This window comes from Trichomycterus rosablanca, chromosome 2 (genome assembly GCF_030014385.1).
Source record: "Trichomycterus rosablanca isolate fTriRos1 chromosome 2, fTriRos1.hap1, whole genome shotgun sequence".
Classification (NCBI taxonomy): domain Eukaryota; kingdom Metazoa; phylum Chordata; class Actinopteri; order Siluriformes; family Trichomycteridae; genus Trichomycterus; species Trichomycterus rosablanca.
Window position 1 is genome coordinate 57,858,415 of NC_085989.1, and position 26,107 is coordinate 57,884,521.

A 26,107-nucleotide genomic window follows, 5' to 3' on the forward strand; every position below is an offset into this window, starting at 1 on the left:
TTGATCTACCAAGAGTCCTGGGTTACTTGTTCACCAGTCCTTGATCTACCAAGAGTCCTGGGTTACTTGTTTACCAGTCCTTGATCTACCAAGAGTCCTGGGTTACTTGTTTACCAGTCAGTGATCTACCAAGAGTCCTGGGTTACTTGTCCACCAGTCAGTGATCTACCAAGAGTCCTGGGTTACTTGTCCACCAGTCAGTGATCTACCAAGAGTCCTGGGTTACTTGTTCACCAGTCCTTGATCTACCAAGAGTCCTGGGTTACGTGTCCACCAGTCAGTGATCTACCAAGAGTCCTGGGTTACTTCTTTACCGGTCAGTGACCTACCAAGAGTCCTGGGTTACTTGTTCACCAGTCCTTGATCTACCAAGAATTCTGGGTTACTTGTTCACCAGTCCTTGATCTACCAAGAGTCCTGGGTTACTTGTTCACCAGTCCTTGATCTACCAAGAGTCCTGGGTTACGTGTCCACCAGTCAGTGATCTACCAAGAGTCCTGGGTTACTTCTTTACCGGTCAGTGACCTACCAAGAGTCCTGGGTTACTTGTTCACCAGTCCTTGATCTACCAAGAATTCTGGGTTACTTGTTCACCAGTCCTTGATCTACCAAGAGTCCTGGGTTACTTGTCCACCAGTCAGTGATCTACCAAGAGTCCTGGGTTACTTGTCCACCAGTCAGTGATCTAACAAGAGTCCTGGGTTACTTGTTCACCAGTCCTTGATCTACCAAGAGTCCTGGGTTACTTGTTTACCAGTCAGTGATTTACCAAGAGTCCTGGGTTACTTGTTCACCAGTCCTTGATCTACCAAGAGTCCTGGGTTACTTGTTTACCAGTCCTTGATCTACCAAGAGTCCTGGGTTACTTGTTTACCAGTCAGTGATCTACCAAGAGTCCTTGGTTACTTGTTTACCAGTCAGTGATCTACAAAGAATTCTGGGTTACTTGTCCACCAGTCAGTGATCTACCAAGAGTCCTGGGTTACTTGTTTACCAGTCAGTGATCTACCAAGAGTCCTTGGTTACTTGTTTACCAGTCAGTGATCTACCAAGAGTCCTGGGTTACTTGTCCACCAGTCAGTGATCTACCAAGAATTCTGGGTTACTTGTCCACTACAGTCAGTGATCTACCAAGAGTCCTGGGTTACTTGTCCACTACAGTCAGTGATCTACCAAGAGTCCTGGGTTACTTCTTTACCAGTCAGTGATCTACCAAGAGTCCTGGGTTACTTGTCTACTAGTCAGTGATCTGCCATGATTTATGGGTTACTTCTTTACCGGTCAGTGACCTACCAAGAGTCCTGGGTTACTTGTTCACCAGTCCTTGATCTACCAAGAATTCTGGGTTACTTGTTCACCAGTCCTTGATCTACCAAGAGTCCTGGGTTACTTGTCCACCAGTCAGTGATCTACCAAGAGTCCTGGGTTACTTGTCCACCAGTCAGTGATCTAACAAGAGTCCTGGGTTACTTGTTCACCAGTCCTTGATCTACCAAGAGTCCTGGGTTACTTGTTTACCAGTCAGTGATTTACCAAGAGTCCTGGGTTACTTGTTCACCAAAGTTAGTGATCTACCAAGAGTCCTGGGTTACTTGTCCACCAGTCAGTGATCTGCCAAGAGTCCTGGGTTACTTGTCTACCAAAGTTAGTGATCTACCAAGAGTCCTGGGTTACTTGTCCACCAGTCAGTGATCTGCCAAGAATTCTGGGTTACTTGTCTACCAAAGTTAGTGATCTACCAAGAGTCCTGGTTACTTGTCTACCAGTCAGTGATCTGTCCTGGTTACTTGGAATTAACTCCACTGTCTTGGTGGAGAAGCCAGTGCTAGGACTACACCAGTAAGGGAAGCGGTTTCATCTCTGGTCCTGGTATCGAACCCGTGTCTTTAAAGTTCTCTGCCGAAAGCATGATGGGGAAAATAAACAGCTTTTATTTAAGTCTCCGGTTTGGATTTGAATTCTATCCACACTGAGAGCAAAAATATATCTTCTCTGTGGTCTGCAGGCTGTGTAAGGAACCCTGCTCAGTAAAGCTGTGTTCACCTTGTGAAGTGAAATATGGATCCTCACCAGCGTTGACGTGCTGGAGTTCCTTCAGATGACTCTGATGTTTAAAGCTCTTCCCACACTGTGAGCACTGATATGGTTGCTCTTTGTTGTGAGTGCGCTGGTGCGTCTTAACGCTGCTTTGCCGGTTAAAACTCTTCCCGCACTCCGAGCACTGATAGGGTTTCTCTCCGGTGTGAATGCGCTGGTGTATTTTGAGATCGCTCTGTTGATTAAACGTGTTCCCGCACTGCAAGCACTGGTACGGCTTCTCCCCGGTGTGAATGAGCTGGTGCCTTTTTAACGAACTCTGGTCGGCAAAGCTCTTTCCGCACTGCGAGCACTGGTACGGTCTCTCTCTCGTGTGAATGCGCTGGTGTATTTTCAGATGACTGTGCCGATTAAACGTCTTGCCGCAGTCCGAGCACTGGTAGGGCTTCTCTCCGGTGTGAATGCGCTGGTGTCTCCTGAGATGGCTCTGTTGATGAAACGTCTTCACGCAGTACAAGCACTGGAACGGCTTCTCTCCGCTGTGAATGCGCTGGTGCCTCCTGAGCACACTCTGCTCTTTGAAGCTCTTCCCGCACTGCAAGCACTGGAACGGCTTCTCCCCCGTGTGAATGCGCTGGTGGTTTTTGAGATGACTCTGCCGGTTGAAGGTTTTGCCGCACTCCGAGCACTGGTACGGCTTCTCTCCGGTGTGAATGCGCTGGTGTATTTTGAGAGTGCTCTGCTGATTAAAGCTCTTCCCGCACATCGAGCACTCGTACGGCTTCTCTTCGGCGTGAATGTACTGGTGCCTGTTGAGGTGGCTCCGATTATTGAAACTCTTCTCACACAGCATGCACTGGTAGGGTTTCTCTCCGGTGTGAATGCGCTGGTGAGTTATGAGATGACTGTGATTGTTAAAGCTCTTCCCGCACTGTAAGCACTGATACGGCCTCTCTCCGGTGTGAATGCGCTGGTGAGTTTTCAGATTACTCTGATTGTTGAAAGTCTTCTCACAATATGAGCACTGGTAGGGCTTCTCTCCGGTGTGAATGCGCTGGTGTCTTTTAAGAGTGATCTGGGAGCTGAAGCTCTTCCCACAGTGCGAGCAGACGTTTTTATTGTTCTGCTTGTGTACGAGAGACGCGCCGACGCTGATGGTTCCGGAGGACGTCTGCTCAGTACCGGAGCTACCGGTGGGCATCGGATCCTCGTGTTCGGCCTCTGTGAAGTCCACGGCGGTATCCTGGCATCTCTCGATGTGATGGTGGAGGTGATTTTCGGTGGTGCAGGTGAAGGGACAGAACGGGCAGGAGAAATAGTCGTTCATTTCTGAAATAGAAGAAAAATAGATCTGTAACACCTACTGGTCTGAACCAGCGACCTTCTGATTACTAATCCAGTAGCTGAAGTGTTGAGCTCAATCTTCAATGGTCAGGACCACCACAGAGCAGGTATTATTTAGGTGCTGGATCATTCTCAGCACTGCAGTGACACTGACATGGTGCTGGTGTGTTAGTGTGTATTGTGCTGGTATGAGTGGATCTAAACACCTCACTGTCACTGCTGGACTGAGAATAGTCCACCAATCCTAAATATCCAGCCAACAGCGCCCCATGGCCAGCGTCCTGTGACCACTGATGAAGGTCTAGAAGATGACCGACTCAAACAGCAGCAATAGATGAGCGATCGTCTCTGACTTTACATCTACAAGGTGGACCGACCAGGTAGGAGTGTCTAATAGAGTGGACAGTGAGTGGACACGGTGTTTAAAACCTCCACTCATACCAGCACAACACACACTAACACACCAGCACCATGTCAGTGTCACTGCAGTGCTGAGAATCATCCACCGCCTAAATAATACCTGCTCTGTGGGGGTCCTGACCATTGAAGAAAGTATGTAGAGAAACAGATGGACTACAGTCAGTAATTGTAGAACTACAAAGTGCTTCTATATGGTGAGTGGAGCTGATAAAATGGACAGTGATCTCTGCCCTAATTTAGCCACCGCTGACCGAGGAGCTTCGCAACGGACGCACGCCCCCTCCGACACGTGCGCAGTACCGTCTGCATCTTTTCACCCGCACGGGGCGAGTTCCTGCGCGGATCAGCCAGCGGAGATCGTAACCGCACCAGTTATGGGTTAAAATTGAATTCCACACCGTCACAAAATCTATGGACCCACCCATCGCTGTAAACATACTATTGTACTATTATAGGCTTAACCCTAGATCACCCTTCAGCGTGAATGCGCTAGTGTGTGACCGAGAGAGGTGTCGATGATGATTACCGGAGGACGTGTGCTCGCTGCTGGAGCTCCTGGTGGGCGTCAGATCCTCATGTTCAGCCTCGGTGAAGTCCACCACCGTCTCGTATATGTCGTCGTGGCAGCTCTCGATGTGATGGTGCAGGTGGTTCTGGGTGGTGCAGGTGAAGGGACAGAAGGAGCAGGAGAAACCGTCGTTCATTTCTGAAATAGAAAAGAATTCATTCAGTCTGTCCACCAGACTTGATGACTGAAAACCTGGTGACCCCGCCCTGCTCCCTACTCGCTACCTGATCAGCTGCCTCAGTGGAGAGGGTTCTAATAACACACGGAGCTCATACTCAGACAGAGATTACGCCACCGCAGTTAGCTCACTAAGCTAACACAGCTAGCCTCAGGTGGCACAACCCGCTAGCACGCCAGCTGACGTCTCGCTCCGTGTACCGAAAACGCTCGAACCGTCCCCGACGCCCCAATATACAAATAAACCACACGTGTTATAATCACACCTTTATACAGATTACACATCAACCAGAATTTATTTACATGTGAAAGGAACTCCGTTGGTTGCTCCGCATTCGTCCGCCACGTTTGTAATTTTTTTGGTGAGAAAAGTTGTGCCGCACTGAATGCTGGGATTGCCAGCATACAATGTTCATCGTAAGACGCGTTATATAAATCTGACCTGACTTGAACTTATTCTGTACAATACCTGCACATCATAAAACTATTCTAATTCTAAACTGAAACGTTATGTGCCGGAATAATCATTGAAACATTCACATTAGCATATCCGAATATGTTTTTCTACCTCACCCATTATTTACTCAGTACCACGTACCAGGGATGGACGAGAGTTTTCCCGGTGGGCCGCTCTGTATGTGGCCCACCACAGTGTCCTCGCTGCATGTCCCCCAGGATAAACCGTAATCACAACCAGCGGTAAAAGGAGGTGCAGAAAAAGCCCGTGATAAAAAAACAGAAAAAGCTGCAAGCAGATGCAGAAAAGTGCAGGAAACTGGACAACCTGTGAGGCAGTGAGGAACTACAGCATATCCAGAGAGCAGAAAAGGAAAAGTTAGTGTTCAGAGCCTCTGCTTCGTTAGTAACGCCGTTTAAGAGGAGACTGTGGGCCCATCTCCAATGTCGCCTATGCCCTACTTAGGGTACTGCCTAACAGTACAAAACATTTCTTTTAACAGTCGCTGAATGATTAATAAGTAGTTTTATAAAACGGATAGTTCCGGTCCTAAAATCTGATTGGCTGAGCCGCGTTCGAAGCCGTTGTAAAATCCCCGATAAACTCACACCTATGACCACCTCACATCATTCCATATTAATACGCCACTGAAAAGAAAAAATTAATGTTATTTTCGCCCTCTTGTTGCCTAGCAACACTGTTAATCGAACTATTTTGCGTCGCGGAAGAACGCTTCATTGTAAGTTTATACACAATAAATACATTTATGAATTAAACATTGTTGTATTTATTATATTTTATGTTGACCGGCGTTTTATAAAAGCAATAAGCCACTCGAGACCGTGCGTTACTGTTACGATTTTAGCACGGGGAAAGACGTTTTAGGTACTCCGCTTCGCATCGTGCCAAAAACGTCATCCCCGTGCTAAAATCACAGTAACGCACGGCCTCTCGTGGCTTATTGCTTTATTCTAAGCTACTGTTGGATATCAGGGGCTTTAAACCAGCCGTTTTAAGGACGATTTTTGTAAAAGTTCTATGATATCATGTCCAACATAGTGCACTACATAGGGCGGTGGATATAATTTGAGACGGTACCATTAGTCTCTGCTCTTCAGAAAAAGTGAACACTATCTTGTCCTCTAATACAGAAAAGAAAACGCAGCTGTTCAGGACATGTTTAGAGTGATTAAGTGCATAGCGCACATGGTTCATTTCCCTTGTCAACATATAAAGTATGTATGTATTTTTGTACTCGCCGATACCGATACCTATTTAGAATGATGCAATCTGGAGCATTATGGGATAGTGTAGTTTTTAGTGTAAAATAGTGCAGTGGAACAGACATCATTGAGAAAGCTTCTGACATGCTAACGTTAACGTTCATTAATAATAAACGCACGTCATTAACGTTGTGCACATCATACATGCGATGCGATTCTGCTGATTGAAATATTTACTTTAAAAGGATAATACAGTCCGATCCCATCTGAGCCGATTCTATCAGCACATACTGTACATTCGTGGTTCACCTGGGTAAATCGTAAACGACTCTGAGTCGGCTCCCGCTCTGTGGTAATAACCAGTATAATTAAGCCTGAGCTTTATAATGTAAGCGAGTCACACAGAATGTTCTGTAGTAGTTGGTGTTTATTTACAACCGCATCATTCATTATAACAGTAAACACGGAGAGATGACTGAGAAACTTACGCTGTGCTTAAAATGAGTCGACTCCTGAATCACTTGTATCGACACTGTGAACAGAGTATTGAACACAAACACGTCCTATAACAGCGGTCGCTGCTTTTGTAACCGGTTATCTTCACTGTTAGCTCTATTTTTTTGTCAAACAGAACTAAATAACGTTAAACGTGCGTGTGAGCGTGCGGTCAGTGAGAATAATTCAATCTGTCTCCCGTGGGTGAAAAATGAATTGCTTTAGTTTTAGAAGTAAAAAAATCTCGTAATGTCGCACCCAAGGCACAAGGTATCGGATGTTTAGTATCGGAGCCTCGTTTGCGAGTACGAGTACGAGTTAATGAGCGCGGTATCGGGCTAATACCCGACACCAGTATCCGTACTCATGCATCTCTAATATAAAGTATTTATTTCTTTGCTCATCGGAGCAATGCACTAATTTGGAACAAACGTGAATCACGTGTGAATAAAAGTGCGAAAAAAGCACATTTACCTGTGTTAAAGGTTTAATGAAAGAAAGGTTTAATTTTATTTCTTGCGGTTTAATGAGACAGGATGGGGAAATCCAATAGAACCATTTAATAAATTGTAAATTTTGTGTGTGTGATAGATGGATAGAACTATTAATCCCAAAGGAAAGTGTTGGAAATATACAGGCGTTGGACAATGAAACTGAAACACCTGTCATTTTAGTGTGGTAGGTTTCATGGCTAAATTGGACCAGTCTGGTGGCCAATCTTCATTAATTGCACATTGCACCAGTAAGAGCAGAGTGTGAAGGTTCAATTAGCAGGGTAAGAGCACAGTTTTGCTCAAAATATTGCAATGCACACAACATTATGGGTGACATACCAGAGTTCAAAAGAGGACAAATTGTTGGTGCACGTCTTGCTGGCGCATCTGTGACCAAGACAGCAAGTCTTTGTGATGTATCAAGAGCCACGGTATCCAGGGCAATGTCAGCATACCACCAAGAAGGACAAACCACATCTAACAGGATTAACTGTGGACGTAAGAGGAAGCTGTCTGAAAGGGATGTTCGGGTGCTAACCCGGATTGTATCCAAAAAACATAAAACCACGGCTGCCCAAATCACGGCAGAATTAAATGTGCACCTCAACTCTCCTGTTTCCACCAGAACTGTCCGTCGGGAGCTCCACAGGGTCAATATACACGGCCGGGCTGCTATAGCCAAACCTTTGGTCACTCGTGCCAATGCCAAACGTCGGTTTCAATGGTGCAAGGAGCGCAAATCTTGGGCTGTGGACAATGTGAAACATGTATTGTTCTCTGATGAGTCCACCTTTACTGTTTTCCCCACATCCGGGAGAGTTACGGTGTGGAGAAGCCCCAAAGAAGCATACCACCCAGACTGTTGCATGCCCAGAGTGAAGCATGGGGGTGGATCAGTGATGGTTTGGGCTGCCATATCATGGCATTCCCTTGGCCCAATACTTGTGCTAGATGGGCGCGTCACTGCCAAGGACTACCGAACCATTCTGGAGGACCATGTGCATCCAATGGCGGTGCCGTGTATCAGGATGACAATGCACCAATACACACAGCAAGACTGGTGAAAGATTGGTTTGATGAACATGAAAGTGAAGCTGAACATCTCCCATGGCCTGCACAGTCACCAGATCTAAATATTATTGAGCCACTTTGGGGTGTTTTGGAGAAGCGAGTCAGGAAACGTTTTCCTCCACCAGCATCACGTAGTGACCTGGCCACTATCCTGCAAGAAGAATGGCTTAAAATCCCTCTGACCACTGTGCAGGACTTGTACAGTGTATCACAAAAGTGAGTACACCCCTCACATTTCTGCAGATATTTAAGTATATCTTTTCATGGGACAACACTGACAAAATGACACTTTGACACAATGAAAAGTAGTCTGTGTGCAGATTATATAACAGTGTAAATTTATTCTTCCCTCAAAATAACTCAATATACAGCCATTAATGTCTAAACCACCGGCAACAAAAGTGAGTACACCCCTAAGAGACTACATCCCTAAATGTCCAAATTAAGCACTGCTTGTCATTTTCCCTCCAAAATGTCATGTGATTTGTTAGTGTTACTAGGTCTCAGGTGTGCATAGGGAGCAGGTGTGTTCAATTTAGTAGTACAGCTCTCACACTCTCTCATACTGGTCACTGAAAGTTCCAACATGGCACCTCATGGCAAAGAACTCTCTGAGGATCTTAAAAGACGAATTGTTGTGCTACATGAAGATGGCCAAGGCTACAAGAAGATTGCCAACACCCTGAAACTGAGCTGCAGCACAGTGGCCAAGATCATCCAGCGTTTTAAAAGAGCAGGGTCCACTCAGAACAGACCTCGCGTTGGTCGTCCAAAGAAGCTGAGTGCACGTGCTCAGCGTCACATCCAACTGCTGTCTTTGAAAGATAGGCGCAGGAGTGCTGTCAGCATTGCTGCAGAGATTGAAAAGGTGGGGGGTCAGCCTGTCAGTGCTCAGACCATACGCCGCACACTACATCAAATTGGTCTGCATGGCTGTCACCCCAGAAGGAAGCCTCTTCTGAAGTCTCTACACAAGAAAGCCCGCAAACAGTTTGCTGAAGACATGTCAACAAAGGACATGGATTACTGGAACCATGTCCTATGGTCTGATGAGACCAAGATTAATTTGTTTGGTTCAGATGGTCTCAAGCATGTGTGGCGGCAATCAGGTGAGGAGTACAAAGATAAGTGTGTCATGCCTACAGTCAAGCATGGTGGTGGGAATGCCATGGTCTGGGGCTGCATGAGTGCAGCAGGTGTTGGGGAGTTACATTTCATTGAGGGACACATGAACTCCAATATGTACTGTGAAATACTGAGCAGAGCATGATCCCCTCCCTCCGGAAACTGGGTCGCAGGGCAGTGTTCCAGCATGATAATGACCCCAAACACACCTCTAAGACGACCACTGCTTTATTGAAGAGGCTGAGGGTAAAGGTGATGGACTGGCCAAGCATGTCTCCAGACCTAAACCCAATAGAACATCTTTGGGGCATCCTCAAGCGGAAGGTGGAGGAGCGCAAAGTCTTGAATATCCGCCAGCTCCGTGATGTCGTCATGGAGGAGTGGAAAAGCATTCCAGTGGCAACCTGTGAAGCTCTGGTAAACTCCATGCCCAGGAGAGTTAAGGCAGTTCTGGGAAATAATGGTGGCCACACAAAATATTGACACTTCAGGAACTTTCACTAAGGGGTGTACTCACTTTTGTTGCCGGTGGTTTAGACATTAATGGCTGTGTGTTGAGTTATTTTGAGGGAAGAATTAATTTACACTGTTATATAAGCTGCACACAGACTACTTTTCATTGTGTCAAAGTGTCATTTTGTCAGTGTTGTCCCATGAAAAGATATACTTAAATATCTGCAGAAATGTGAGGGGTGTACTCACTTTTGTGATACACTGTATATGTCATCTCCAAGACGAATTGACGCTGTATTGGCCGCAAAAGGAGGTCCTACACCATACTAATAAATTATTGTGGTCTAAAACCAGGTGTTTCAGTTTCATTGTCCATCCCCGTATATATTTGTTTGTAGTTATTTTTTGTTATTATTTTAATTTTTATTATAGTGAGTTATTAACTTAAGTGGTAAGATAGATGAAAACTATTAATATCAATCATCTAACATTTGATTAGGGGGTGATATGTGTGACGCGATGTGCTTGTAGTGGGCTGGTGAAGAAAAAAGTCCAGGGCTGAATTTTGTTCCCAGTCCAGCCCTGCCATGTACTGACCAACACTGTCTCTAGTCTCGTCTTCCTTAAATACTCTTTAGATTATGAACGTCTTCTAGTATTTATTGTAGTGTTGTTTATCTGCACTGTCTTGCACTTTTTGTTCTACGTTGCACCCTGGTCCTGGAGGAACGTTGTTTCCTCTCGATATGTCCTCGTGTATAGCTGAAATGACAATCAAACCTCTCCTGACTCTTGACTGTTCTTTACAAACCAAAAAGCGGGGGCGTTTGGAAACACAGTGGGAGGTGAAGATGAAGTGGATTCGCTGGATTCACATGTAAACATGTGCAAAAAAGTCTGACTCAAATGAAGATGTTTTACCGAGTTCGTCTTCATATTCATCCTCATCCTCATCTTCAGCTTCTTCCTTCTTCACAGGTGTCATCCGGAACCCTCCGTGCTGTCGGTCCACTGGGAACAGGTCTTCGTCGGAGGAGTCGTGTTCCACTGGGATTGAGGTTCCTTCACCTGAAATCCCATCAATATGTGAAAAAGAAACTCAGCAACTGAAGGAAATGTAGGACTGTGTGATTAGGTCCAGTACAGTACAGGTTCTAATCCATTATCCACTAACCACAATGTACTGCACCACCGTCTGGTGGAAAAGTGGCATCGTGCTCCATGTTTACTTACAGAGGTAACTTTCATCTTCAGCTTCCTGCTTTATTGTGATCTTCTTCTGGAATCGTTCATGTTGTAGATCCACAGGGGAGGTGTGTCCATCTTCTGCTGCCTGCATTGTTGAAGATCTAATAGACAGACAGACAGATAGATAGATGGGTTACTCTTTTAGACTGTTTTAACTGGCTGTTATGCTTGTTTTGGTTCTTCTTGTTTACCCACGTTTCTTGGCTAGATGAATTTATAGCAGTTAGGGCTGCCACTAACGACTATTCTTCTATCGATTGATCTATAAACTATTTTATCGATTAGTCAATTAATCTAAATGATTAATTTTCCTCCAAAATGAATTTTGAATCTCATTGAATCTTCTTTTATTTGAACACTAAACTGTGCAGCATAATAATCTAACACAGAACTGAATGTAAACAGGGTTTATGTTCATATTAAACAGAGTGCAGCTCGTGTTCATGCTGTTCTGTACACAAAGCAAAGTGCTTCAACTTATAGCAGAGATAAAATAGTTAGATGTAGCCGCGTCTCATTACAGAACGAGCCCAGATTCTAACCTCCACATTCACTCAACACTTACTTCACATTCTAAACCATGTAAACACAGTGGTGAGAGCTCCGGAGACCTTTGGATGATTTGGGTCGTGGAGAACTTTGATCTTCTCTTTGAAAGCTCTACAATCGTCCTCTGACGGCTGCAGACGGCGTTTTTTAAGACAACCGCCGACCAGTGACCGGAGCAGATACGACTGAGGTCCTGCACACGGCGAGTCGTGCTGAGGGAATCATACGAACGCTTATATGAACGGAGACGTCGTAGAAATGAAAAAGGATCGTTTATAATCACACTTAAAATATTGACGTCATCGACTAGGTCGACCAATCGCGGCAGCCCTAATAGCAGCGACATGAGCCGATGTTGAGGCCCGACAGCCAGCGGTTCAGCAGCTTCTGTACTAAATAGGTCAGATTGGTTGTTTTGTCGTTTCTGTTGAATAAAAACTGGGTGGGTACGTTCTCCGTCCTACAAGATTGCATTTACCCCTAGAGCCACTTCAGGGTCGTGACAATGCTGTGAGTCAAAATATTGATCGAAACTATTGTGGAGCCAAGCAGCATCTAGCAGAAAAGACTTCCAAAAGCACTTAGAGCATCTTGGTGTAATGAGTCTGTGGAAAACAACAGGACCACCACAGAGCAGGTATTATTTAGGTGGTGGATCATTCTCAGCACTGCAGTGACACTGACATGGTGGTGGTGTGTTAGTGTGTGTTGTGCTGGTATGAGTAGATCAGAAACAGCAGTGCTGCTGGAGTTTTTAAACACCGTGTCCACTCACTGTCCACTCTATTAGACACTCCTACCTAGTCGGTCCACCTTGTAGATGTAAAGTCAGAGACGATCGCTCATCTATTGCTGCTGTTTGAGTCGGTCATCTTCTAGACCTTCATCAGTGGTCACAGGACGCTGCCCACGGGGCGCTGTCGGCTGGATATTTTTGGTTGGTGGACGATTCTCAGTCCAGCGGTGACAGTGAGGTGTTTAGATCCACTCGTACCAGCACAACACACACTAACACACCAGCACCATGTCAGAGTCACTGCAGTACTGAGAATGATCCACCACCTAAATAATACCTGCTCTGTGGTGATCCTGACCATTGAAGAACAGCAACAGATGGACTACAGTCAGTAATTGTAGTAAGTGGAGCTGATAGAATGGACAGTGAGTGTAGAAACAAGGAGGTGGTCATAATGTTATGCCTGATCGGTGTAAATACTCTCTATTTTAAATCTGTAGTGTTTTTAGGATGAACCCAATGCACGTAATTCTCGTTTTTCTATAATTCACTGTAGTTTCTATAAAACTGTTCGCTTTAATTATGAAGAAACTCCGAATCAGTTCTGATCGATTGATTCATCTGGATCAGTTCAAATGAATCGGTTCATCAGCGCTGAATCATGAGTGGTGCTAACGGTTAGCGGAGCCGCTAGCAGTTTGTGTATTTAACTGAGAATGGAGTTAAAGCTCCTCAAATCCTCACGGCGCTCTTTTATTACGAACTCTAGTTTCATTATCAGTTAGAATGCAGCTAATAATCCAAGTGTGGCGAATAAATAAATAAATATTTGACTTACAGATGATTCACTAGTACAAACACATCAGCTGCTGCGGCTTCTTTTTTCTACTTGCTTGAATTGAGCTGGTTGAGCTTCGACGCTCAGGTTCATTAGCGCCTCCTGCAGGACTGCAGCGTTAGTGCAGATATCTACAGTACAATACGTTCATTCATTAGCGAGATGTAGCAGGAACCTCCTCACACACAACGGAGAGATGGAGACACAACTCTGTATTGTAGAGCTGATAAAGGTTTGATAAACTAATCCCTCACCCATGTGCTTATATCAGCTAGTGTTGAGTGGAGGTTCTTGATGCGGCGCCGTCTGAGGGATGGAAGATCACGAGCGTTCAGATTAAGCTCTCACCCTCGACCTTTACACACTGAAATTCCTCCTGATTCATTGAATGGTTTAATTATATTCTGCACTGTAGAGGGAGAACATGCAAATCCCTTCCAATCTTTCTTTGAGGTTCATTGTTTTTAAACACTTCAATCATTTTCTAACACATTTGTGGACAAACTGGATCCTCTGATCATCTTTACTCATCAGAGACTCTCAGCCTTTCCTGGATGCTGCTTTTGTACCAAACCATGATCACAATCACCTGTTCACATCATCACATCATTATTTAGTGTTTTCACCTCATTACCCCCGTCCCAACTTTTTTTTGGAATGTGTTGCAGGTCTGAAATGCAGGAATGGATGTTTATTAATAAATGAAATGAAGTCGAGCAGATAAAACATGAAATATCTCAGGTCCATTCTGTCTGACATCAAATAAAAGTCAAAGTAAACGTTTTATTATTATTTTATTAGCATTTTCCATACTGTCCCAACTTTTTCTGATTTGGGGTTGTATATTCATCCCCCTTACATTATCATTACCATATCTGAGATTGCTAATGGTCTTTTTCACCAATCTTGAATTGACCGGCAAATTCTTGTAGCACCTCTCTCATAACTTGTTCTCCAAGGATGTTAAAGAGAAATGTTTTTTTTTTTTTTACCAGGATCTATGCCACACCAGGGCATCGTACGGCACGCGGGCCACATCCGGCACTTTGGCTGTCCCCAACCGGCCCAAATGAGGTCGATGGCAATTAAAAACCACTCACTCACTTTCTTAACCGCTTATCCAATCAGGGTCGCGGGGTGCTGGAGCCTATCCCAGCTTTTCAATGGGCGCAAGGAACACAGTAACACCCTGGACGGGGCGCCAGTCTATCGCAGGGCAGACACACCCACACACACATGTTCATCTATAGGGCAATTCAGTGTCTCCAAATAACCTGACTGCATATTTTTTTTTTGGACTGTGGGAGGAAACCGGAGCTCCCGGAGGAAACCCACACAGACACAAGGAGAACATGCAAACTCTGATAGACTGGGGATCGAACCCAGGACCTTCTTGCTGTGAGGCGACAGTGCTACCCGCCACGCCACCGTGCCGCCCTAATTAAAAACCAGACGTAATTAAATGTACATCGAACATTTTGAAGGGAGCGCTATTTCTTTACATTCACGTACGTTTCAATTTACGTGTGTGTGAGTGTATTCAGCTTCACCGTAATGTCTTGGCGAACAGAACTGAGTGTGATAATGATTGATAGAGAGACTTTTGAGTATTTATTTACTGAAGTGAGATGTAAAGTTGATTATAGATTACAGTTTTAATCATTTAAATCAACACAGAGACAAATACAAGAACCTGAACGATGCAGAGCGTCACATCTGAAGCTTTCCTCGCTAAACTGCAAAAGCATCCAGAACTGGAGCGGTCAATCAAGTTCACCCTGTAGGTTCGGCCGTCCACAACAGTCCCGGGTTCTTCTGCGGCCCCTTGGAAAATGTAGTTGCCCACCTCTGATCTGCGCTGATGTGTGATTGGTGTGTCATTTCTATCTGGCACTTTATTTAATTAATGTACAGTGTATCACAAAAGTGAGTACACCCCTCACATTTCTGCAGATATTTAAGTATATCTTTTCATGGGACAACACTGACAAAATGACACTTTGACACAATGAAAAGTAGTCTGTGTGCAGCTTATATAACAGTGTAAATTTATTCTTCCCTCAAAATAACTCAATATACAGCCATTAATGTCTAAACCACCAGCAACAAAAGTGAGTACACCCCTTAGTGAAAGTTCCTGAAGTGTCAATATTTTGTGTGGCCACCATTATTTCCCAGAACTGCCTTAACTCTCCTGGGCATGGAGTTTACCAGAGCTTCACAGGTTGCCACTGGAATGCTTTTCCACTGCTCCATGATGACATCACGGAGCTGGCGGATATTCGAGACTTTGCGCTCCTCCACCTTCCGCTTGAGGATGCCCCAAAGATGTTCTATTGGGTTTAGGTCTGGAGACATGCTTGGCCAGTCCATCACCTTTACCCTCAGCCTCTTCAATAAAGCAGTGGTCGTCTTAGAGGTGTGTTTGGGGTCATTATCATGCTGAAACACTGCCCTGCAACCCAGTTTCCGGAGGGAGGGGATCATGCTCTGCTTCAGTATTTCACAGTACATATTGGAGTTCATGTGTCCCTCAATGAAATGTAACTCCCCAACACCTGCTGCACTCATGCAGCCCCAGACCATGGCATTTCCACCACCATGCTTGACTGTAGGCATGACACACTTATCTTTGTACTCCTCACCTGATTGCCGCCACACATGCTTGAGACCATCTGAACCAAACAAATTAATCTTGGTCTCATCAGACCATAGGACATGGTTCCAGTAATCCATGTCCTTTGTTGACATGTCTTCAGCAAACTGTTTGCGGGCTTTCTTGTGTAGAGACTTCAGAAGAGGCTTCCTTCTGGGGTGACAGCCATGCAGACCAATTTGATGTAGTGTGCGGCGTATGGTCTGAGCACTGACAGGCTGACCCCCCACCTTTTCAATCTCTGCAGCAATGCTGACAGCACTCCTGCGCCTATCTTTCAAAGACAGCAGTTGGTTGTGACGCTGAGCATGTGCACTCAGCTTCTTTGGACGACCAACGCGAGGTCTGTTCTGAGTGGACCCTGCTCTTTTAAAACGCTGGATGATCTTGGCCACTGTGCTGCAGCTCAGTTTCAGGGTGTTGGCAATCTTCTTGTAGCCTTGGCCATCTTCATGTAGCGCAACAATTCGTCTTTTAAGATCCTCAGAGAGTTCTTTGCCATGAGGTGCCATGTTGGAACTTTCAGTGACCAGTATGAGAGAGTGTGAGAGCTGTACTACTAAATTGAACACACCTGCTCCCTATGCACACCTGAGACCTAGTAACACTAACAAATCACATGACATTTTGGAGGGAAAATGACAAGCAGTGCTCAATTTGGACATTTAGGGGTGTAGTCTCTTAGGGGTGTACTCACTTTTGTTGCCGGTGGTTTAGACATTAATGGCTGTATATTGAGTTATTTTGAGGGAAGAATAAATTTACACTGTTATATAAGCTGCACACAGACTACTTTTCATTGTGTCAAAGTGTAATTTTGTCAGTGTTGTCCCATGAAAAGATATACTTAAATATCTGCAGAAATGTGAGGGGTGTACTCACTTTTGTGATACACTGTACCTACGTCATTTACGGCGAAATCAAGACAGGTTTGCATTTGCACTTTGTTTTGTTAGCTGACTTATTAACAAAACAATCTTACTTGAAAGAAACTGCAACTTTTGAAGCTTACTGGCTTTTTGCTTCTCTAAAAACTCACCTGCGCAACAGCTTGTAGTGATACTAAAATGATAAAATACAACAAGATTAAATAATCGTTTATTGAAGATAAAAATAATGTTTTTATTTGCTACCATTACAATCATGTTAATGCATTTTAAACCTGCAACATTTACTAATGGATATTTAATGCAGAAAACAATAAGAAATAACACACAATACAATAAAACATGCAAAGAATCACACATTACTTAAATAAAAATACCTTTAGATTAGAGATGAACTGTAAAGATACTTTAAAGGTGAAGAGGAAGGGACCTTGAACATGTAGAATTGTAAAAGGGCGGCTATTAAGTTAAGTTTACCGATGATCCAACTTTACAGAATCCAGGACAGACAGACCAAAAAACCCCTATTGAGCAAGCAGAGGGTGACAGTTGCAAGTAAAACTCCCTTAAAATTAAAAAAGGAACCAGAAGTGTAGACGGTGAACAAGACAGGGGAAAGTACAGTCCCCTGAGGTACACCAGTGCCTTAAGCCTGACTTACTGTGATCTCTCTGTGAGGTAGTCAGCTTTGACATCTTGGCTCTCAATGTTGATTGTTGATGGATTCACTAAGCTCAATATTACTAAATTATTGGTAATTATTTAAATACATCAGAGAAGTGATCAGGGTAATTTTTACATGTTACATGGTAAACGTTCCACTTTGAACCTATATTTTGTCACAATGGAACAACTGAGCCTCTCCAGTACCTCTGTGTGTGTAGTACTTCTACTTGTTTTCTTGTTTGTGCACTCTGGTATTTTATCATTTAGCATGGCTCCTTTATTTACCCCAAAATACAACCCCAAATCAGAAAGAGTTGGGACAGAGTTCTTACAGACTTTCTTTCATTGACTTTTATTTGATGTCAGACAGGATGGACCTGAGATGTTTCATCTTTTATCTGCTCAACTTCATTTCATTTATTAATAAACATCCATTCCTGCATTTCAGGCCTGCAACACATTCCAAAAAAGTTGGGACGGGGATAATTTAGAGCTAGTAATGAGGTGAAACACTAAATAATGATGTGATGTGAACAGGTGATTGTGATCATGGTTTGGTACAAAAGCAGCATCCAGGAAAGGCTGAGAGTCTCTGATGACTAAAGATGATCAGAGGATCCAGTTTGTCCACAAATGTGTGAGAAAATGATTGAAATGTTTAAAAACAATGAACCTCAAAGAAAGATTGGAAGGGATTTGCATGTTCTCCCTCTACAGTGCAGAATATCATTAAACCATTCAAGGAATCAGGAGGAATTTCAGTGTGTAAAGCTTAATCTGAACGCTCGTGATCTTCCATCCCTCAGACGGCGCCGCATCAAGAACCTCCACTCAACACGCTCCATTAAGAGCCAAGATGTCCAAGCTGACTACCTTACAGAGAGATCACAGTAAGAGGCACTGGTACACCTCAGGGAACTGTACTTTCCCCTATCTTGTTCACCATCTGCACTTCTGACATCGACTCCGATTCGTGCCACGTGCAGGAGTTCTCAGACGACACTGCAATTGTGAGGTGTGTTGGCGGGTGGACAGGAGGAGGAGTACTGGAGCCTGGTGGGTGGCATGGTGCAGGTCAAGCCATCTAGGATGAAGGAGATAGTGGTGGACCTCCAGAGGCCCAAGCCTCACCCATGACTCAAATCTCAATTCAGGGGGTTGACGGGAAAGTGGACAGACCTTACATCTACTTGAGGATGCTGCTGAAGCTACAATGGTCAGACAATTCTTGAGGAGACCTCATTGTTCTACTGGTCCATCATCTCCAGTGTCTTGCTGGTGATGGTCTCCTGACAAGGTGACACCACTAAGGTTTTACCAGAATCTTGTAACCCAAGCCAAAGAGGTTCTTTACTTTTAGGGGGTGGGTGAAGGTCGTACAGCGCCTTACATTTACCTTTAGTGTGTGTTTAGAACCTTCAGTTCATGATCAAAACACTCCTGGTCCAACTAAACCTTCCACTAGCACCAGACGGCCCCACTTCTGTAAATCAAGTTAATTAACGTTAAAACAACAAGCTAACACTGATAGCTACGAAGATCCAAACACATCTAGAGCGGAAGAGGCTAACTGGAAGTCTTCATGGATGCGGTTGCTCTCAGGTGTGACTGCGCTGGTGCCTTTTTAAAGTACTCGGATCGGTAAAACTCTTCCCGCACCGCGAGCAGAAATAGGGTTTCTCTCCGGTGTGAATGCGCTGATGTCTTTTGAGACTGCTCTGTCGATTGAACCTCTGCCCGCACTGCGCGCACTCGTAGGGCTTCTCTCCGGTGTGAATGCGCTGGTGGTTTTTAAGATCGCTCTGCTGATGAAAGCTTTTCCCACACTGCGAGCAGAAGTAGGGTTTCTCTTTAGTGTAGATGCGCTGGTGTCTCTTGAGGAGACTCTGCCGGTTGAAGCTTTTTCCGCAGTCCGAGCACTGGTACGGCTTCTCTCCGGTGTGAATGCGCTGGTGTCGTTTAAGATGACTCTGTTGATGAAAACTCTTCCCACAGTCCGAGCAGTGGTAGGGTTTCTCGCCGGTGTGAATGCTCTGGTGTCTTTTGAGATGACATAGTCGATTAAAGCTCTTCCCACACTGTGAGCACTGGAACAGTTTCTCCCCGGTGTGAATGCGCTCGTGTATTTTGAGAGCGCCCAGCTGATTAAAACTCTTTCCACATAGTGAACACTGATAGGGTTTCTCTTCAGCGTGAATGTGCTGGTGTCGTTTAAGGTGACTCTGATTATTAAAACTCTTTCCACACTGTAAGCACTGATAGGGTTTCTCTCCGGTGTGAATGCGCTGGTGTACTTTGAGATGGCTCTGATTGTTAAAACTCTTCCCGCACTGCGAGCACTGAAACAGTTTGTCTCCGCTATGAATGCGCTGGTGTACTTTGAGAGTGCACTGGGAGCTGAAGCTCTTCTCACACTGCGAGCACTGATATGGTTTCTCTCCGGTGTGAATGCGCTGGTGTATTTTGAGATGACTCAGTCGATTAAAGCTCTTCCCACACTGCGAGCACTGATACGGTTTCTCTCCGGTGTGAATGCGCTGGTGTCTTCTGAGGGCGTTTCGGAAACTGAAGCACTTCCCGCATTCCGAGCAGATGTTTCCTCCTTTCTGCTTTCGTACGAGAGAGGCGTTAATACCGAGAGGACCAGAGGACGTTTGCTCGCAGCTGGAGCTCCTGGTGGGCGTCAGATCCTCATGTTCAGCCTCGGTGAAGTCCACCACCGTCTCGTATATGTCGTCGTGGCAGCTCTCGATGTGATGGTGCAGGTGGTTCTGGGTGGTGCAGGTGAAGGGACAGAAGGAGCAGGAGAAACCGTCGTTCATTTCTGAAATAGAAAAGAATTCATACATTTATAACGTTATAAATAATAAAACCTGTTAATAAACCGTCCGTGCAATCCTATATCCTAGCAGATGTGCTCTACAACCTGGATGTCGGGGGTCTGGGCAGTCTGGTGCTCTGCGCCTGATCTCTGACCTCTAGGACCAAAGCTGCCCACCCCGACTATAGACAAAGATCTTGGTTGTTCTTGGTGATAGAAACGTGTGATGATCAGGGATGTTGGTTTGCTGTCGTTCTGCCTCTCTTATCCGATCACTCAGGTTTGATGCCGGTGGGGGAGGTGGGCGCTGATGTCCTGTGAAAGCCTTCATGACCTTGTTACCTGCTCGCTCTGCCTTCTGTCTTCCCGCAGTCGGGGCGGTGATAGGGTTTCTCTCCGGTGTGAATGCGCTGGTGTCTTTTAAGATCGTATTGCTGAATGAAACTCTTCCCACACTCTGAGCACTGATACGGTTTCTCTCCGGTGTGAATGCGCTGGTGGATTTTGAGATGACTATGTTGATTGAAACTCTTCCCACAGTCTGAACCTTGTTACCTGCTCGCTCTCCCGTTTAGTTCTGCTGTAATAATTAGTGGGCGGAGTCTAAAGCTGCTCTCTGTAAAACTGATATTTTACTCTTAATGATTCACATTGTAACGACATCTTCTGTTGTTTTACACCGAGGTGGTTCTGACATGAACCTGTTCACCCTCTCCAGGTTAAAGACGGCAAGTTGAGATTGTCGTGCCAACAATGCTGCTCCTACTAGATGTGACGGATCCCTGGCGTGTTTGCACCAAAAATTTCCAGAACTTACAACAGACTTTATCACAGACTGGACTGAATAACAAAGAACTCTATTATTTTATTGCTAGTTATAACTTTCAGTTTCATTTAATTCTGTGTTTGTATGATTTGTGTAAATCCTATTTATTTAAAGTTTCCTCCAGGCCACCCGAGGAGGACGGGGGTCCCTGCTGAGTCTGGTTCCTCTGTATTAGGGAAGTTGTAGTCTAGTGGTTAAGGTACTGGACTTGTAATCAAAAGGTTGCCGGTTCAAACCCCACCCTCCCTTAACCCTCAATGGCTTAGACTGTATAAAATGTAAGTCGCTTTGGATAAAGGCGTCTGCTAAATGCTGAAAATGTAAAAATGTAAATGTATTATTAAGGCAGTTTTTCCTGCCACTCTCGCCCTCGGCTTGCTCAACAGGAGGTTTTTGGTCTGTTGGTCCTGGATTCTGTAAAGTTGCTTTGAGACGATATCTATTGTAAAAAGCGCTATCCTAGGTAAAAATCCTAAGAGATCCAGGTTGATTAAGGCGAATAAACGTCACATTAGGGCTGTCGCGCTAACCGCAATTTTGAAATACCGCGGTATAGACCAGCATTACGTTTTTTTGTTGTTGCATGGTCCATCTTGTTTTATGCTTACATTCGGGTGTAATAAATGTTAAATAAGTTCATAATGAAAATGAGCTAAGAGTGTCATTTTCCCGCCAACTGTTCGCATCCGTTGCTGCTGAGTGTCAGAGTTTGTGTTTTAAAATGGAAACAATGGCAACATTAATTATTGGCAAGTTTATTAATGATTAAATTGAGTTCACACTCAATAAAATACTTGTAATTTAGACTATATTCAAACAGCCTCGGCGTACTAAAACACTTAATGACTTAACGGTTAATATGGTATTGCAGCCTGCAAATATTCTCTTGCTGGCTTGCTGGAATGATTTAAATGTATTTTTTCGTTGAATAAAAATGTATTGATATGAATAAATAACTTGAAATGTAGTTTATATTGTTATGTTAATTATAGCTACTAAATAGATGATTAATAGTCACGCGACAACCAGGCTAGATTTGCTCTGCTCTGTAAAGTCACATGCAGGTACAGTACACGTGTGTATTAGTGCAGCGAGCACCATCAGAGAGACTGTTAGTGCCGTCGGGGACATCGCTACCCCACTCAGATCCTCTCTCAAACCACATCAGGTGAACATGTTGGTTCTTCTAGCGCGCATGATAACGCAGGTTTAAGGTCTTACAGACTTTATTCTTTATTCTATTTTTTATTTATCATATATTGATGAGATGAGCATTTAAAATATTTAGCCTAAACACTTTTTTTTTTTCGTTTTACAGTGTATCCGCTTGTTAAGTCGTGACGTGTCGACCTTATGAAACGTCACATCCGGGTCCAAGTTGGCTGAGACCCCTTGTATTTTCAATATACCACAGTGCTGTGTCCCAGTCGGAAAAAAACTACCCAACTGTCTTTCTACCGCTTTTCTTGCAATTAGATATCATGAAGTAATATTTTTGTTCATAATTTAATGTAAACTGTCAAATTGTATATTCATTACACGTGTTTCAAGCTGTTTTTAATTTACATGTAATATGTTCATATAATTTACATGTGATATCCTGGATTTTTGATTTTTATAAGCTATAAGCTATACTGATTAAAAGTAAAACCAAAGAGTCAGAAATGTCAGTTTTCATGTAATGAATTAAAAATATGACCGCTTACCTCTTGATGAGTTGACATGAAATTAAATAATGACATGAACTAGTGTACTGCACATCTTGTCTATATATATATATATATATATATATATATATATATATATAAAATACCTTTTCTCGTCCAGATCGCTATTGAGAAGGACTAGAAGTTTATGACTCGTGTTTGTAAACCCAATTTCCAATGACAGCGACACAGAGTTCCATAAGTTTTCCCACAAACATTATTTATTTTAACTTTCTTCTTAAATTGGCTTATCCATTAATCCAAGTTTCTTATAAAAACAAAATAAAAACTCAATATGTTCGCAATTGGCGTATAACAAACAAAACTACGGTAAAAAATCTATTGCTCCGCGTCCTCTTTCTTTCCGTATATTTTATATATATTTTCCGTATATAGAGCCAATACAATTCTGCCCTCTTAAGGGCTAACCAAAGAGGACTAATGAATAACAGCATACATTGATTACCAGGAAAAATTATCAATAGTTAAAATACCAAGTCTCCACTTATAAATAAGTATTATTTAACCAAACAGGAACTATTTATGACAATAAACATAGAAAATTACAATTAGTGCAATATTGCTTTTACAATATATATAAAAAGGTTCAGAGGTTCAGCCTTATCTTATCTTATCATATCATAGTTGTTTGCGTTTGGACCCGGAAATGGTCCGAACGTCACGTGTGACGTCAGACTTAACAAGCCCATATCTAGCCTAGGCTAGAAGCTAAATTTAAACCTTTTTTTAATAGAGAAAAGACGCGCATTCTTATTGTGAGTCCCTGCTCTGTTCTGTATTTAACAATAAACACGCATTTGATTTGTCCTAAAGCCGTCTCATCTTTGTCATTATGAAACAATAATATACCGAATCATAGCCTAACAATAAAGCTTGTTTATATAGCTCTAAAATCCAGATCAATTAAGTAATTAAAAAAAATATATATATATATATATACACAGTGTATCACAAAAGTGAGTACACCCCTCACATTTCTGCAGATATTTAAGTATATCTTTTCATGGGACAACACTAACAAAATGACACTTTGACACAATGAAAAGTAGTCTGTGTGCAGCTTATATAACAGTGTACATTTATTCTTCCCTCAAAATAACTCAATATACAGCCATTAATGTCTAAACCACCGGCAACAAAAGTGAGTACACCCCTAAGAGACTACACCCCTAAATGTCCAAATTGAGCACTGCTTGTCATTTTCCCTCCAAAATGTCATGTGACCTAGTGTTACTAGGTCTCAGGTGTGCATAGGGAGCAGGTGTGTTCAATTTAGTAGTACAGCTCTCACACTCTCTCATACTGGTCACTGAAAGTTCCAACATGGCACCTCATGGCAAAGAACTCTCTGAGGATCTTAAAAGACAAATTGTTGCGCTACATGAAGATGGCCAAGGCTACAAGAAGATTGCCAACACCCTGAAACTGAGCTGCAGCAAAGTGGCCAAGATCATCCAGCGTTTTAAAAGAGCAGGGTCCACTCAGAACAGACCTCGCGTTGGTCGTCCAAAGAAGCTGAGTGCACGTGCTCAGCGTCACATCCAACTGCTGTCTTTGAAAGATAGGCGCAGGAGTGCTGTCAGCATTGCTGCAGAGATTGAAAAGGTGGGGGGTCAGCCTGTCAGTGCTCAGACCATACGCCGCACACTACATCAAATTGGTCTGCATGGCTGTCACCCCAGAAGGAAGCCTCTTCTGAAGTCTCTACACAAGAAAGCCCGCAAACAGTTTGCTGAAGACATGTCAACAAAGGACATGGATTACTGGAACCATGTCCTATGGTCTGATGAGACCAAGATTAATTTGTTTGGTTCAGATGGTCTCAAGCATGTGTGGCAGCAATCAGGTGAGGAGTACAAAGATAAGTGTGTCATGCCTACAGTCAAGCATGGTGGTGGGAATGCCATGGTCTGGGGCTGCATGAGTGCAGCAGGTGTTGGGGAGTTACATTTCATTGAGGGACGCATGAACTCCAATATGTACTGTGAAATACTGAAGCAGAGCATGATCCCCTCCCTCTGGAAACTGGGTCGCAGGGCAGTGTTCCAGCATGATAATGACCCCAAACACACCTCTAAGACGACCACTGCTTTATTGAAGAGGCTGAGGGTAAAGGTGATGGACTGGCCAAGCATGTCTCCAGACCTAAACCCAATAGAACATCTTTGGGGCATCCTCAAGCGGAAGGTGGAGGAGCGCAAAGTCTCGAATATCCGCCAGCTCCGTGACGTCGTCATGGAGGAGTGGAAAAGCATTCCAGTGGCAACCTGTGAAGCTCTGGTAAACTCCATGCCCAGGAGAGTTAAGGCAGTTCTGGGAAATAATGGTGGCCACACAAAATATTGACACTTCAGGAACTTTCACTAAGGGGTGTACTCACTTTTGTTGCCGGTGGTTTAGACATTAATGGCTGTATATTGAGTTATTTTGAGGGAAGAATAAATTTACACTGTTATATAAGCTGCACACAGACTACTTTTCATTGTGTCAAAGTGTCATTTTGTCAGTGTTGTCCCATGAAAAGATATACTTAAATATCTGCAGAAATGTGAGGGGTGTACTCACTTTTGTGATACACTGTATATGGCGATAATATCGCATACCGCGGTGTTGAGCCGTGCTAAATACCGAAAGGGGAAATTCTTTCACCGCGACAGCCCTACGTCACATTGCAGCCAGCACTCATCTGAAGGTAAACATTTACGTGACCACAAAAAGTGATTCAGAGAATTTGGATCACACTGGCTCGGCTTGCTTTTATTTCAACTCTGGATTTAACCAGGAGCTACTGCAGTGCGACAGGTTCTTCCCACAAGCCACCAGACTCCGTAAACACCACACAAACACACCTCAATAAGCTGAACTGGACCAAACACTACACACACACAGATACACCCCCCCCCCCCCCCCCCCCACACACACACACACTGAAATTTGCTGCTAATGGGGTTATGTTTACATCTTTCACAATACTCTATTACACACTGTCTTCATAGACAAGGGACAGTGGGAGCCTAGTGAGCGGGGCTTTGGGATATCAACTGAAAGGTTGAGAGTTCGAACCCTAGCTCTGCCATGCAGCCACTGTTGGGCCCTTAAGCCTCTCTGCTCCCGGGGCGCCATACGATGGCTACACGTATATATGACAAATAAAGGCTTGTTATATTTTGGTACTCTACTCATTCACACATCCAGTATAGCTCTGTGTACTGGTCTGCTTTTGTCTTGCACACGTTTGTGCAGTATTAGTTAATTCTGTGTTTGCTGTAGGCACCACCTGAAGGTCCTG

General features: G+C 44.0%; 2 pseudogenes; one reads left to right on the top strand and one right to left on the bottom strand.

Moving 5' to 3' along the window:
* Positions 1-26,107, top strand: part of LOC134302867 (zinc finger protein 208-like) — a 108,520-nt pseudogene that overhangs the window by 16,408 nt on the left and 66,005 nt on the right.
* LOC134300493 (zinc finger protein 420-like) overlaps positions 1,725-26,107 on the bottom strand; it is a 24,967-nt pseudogene continuing 584 nt past the window's right edge.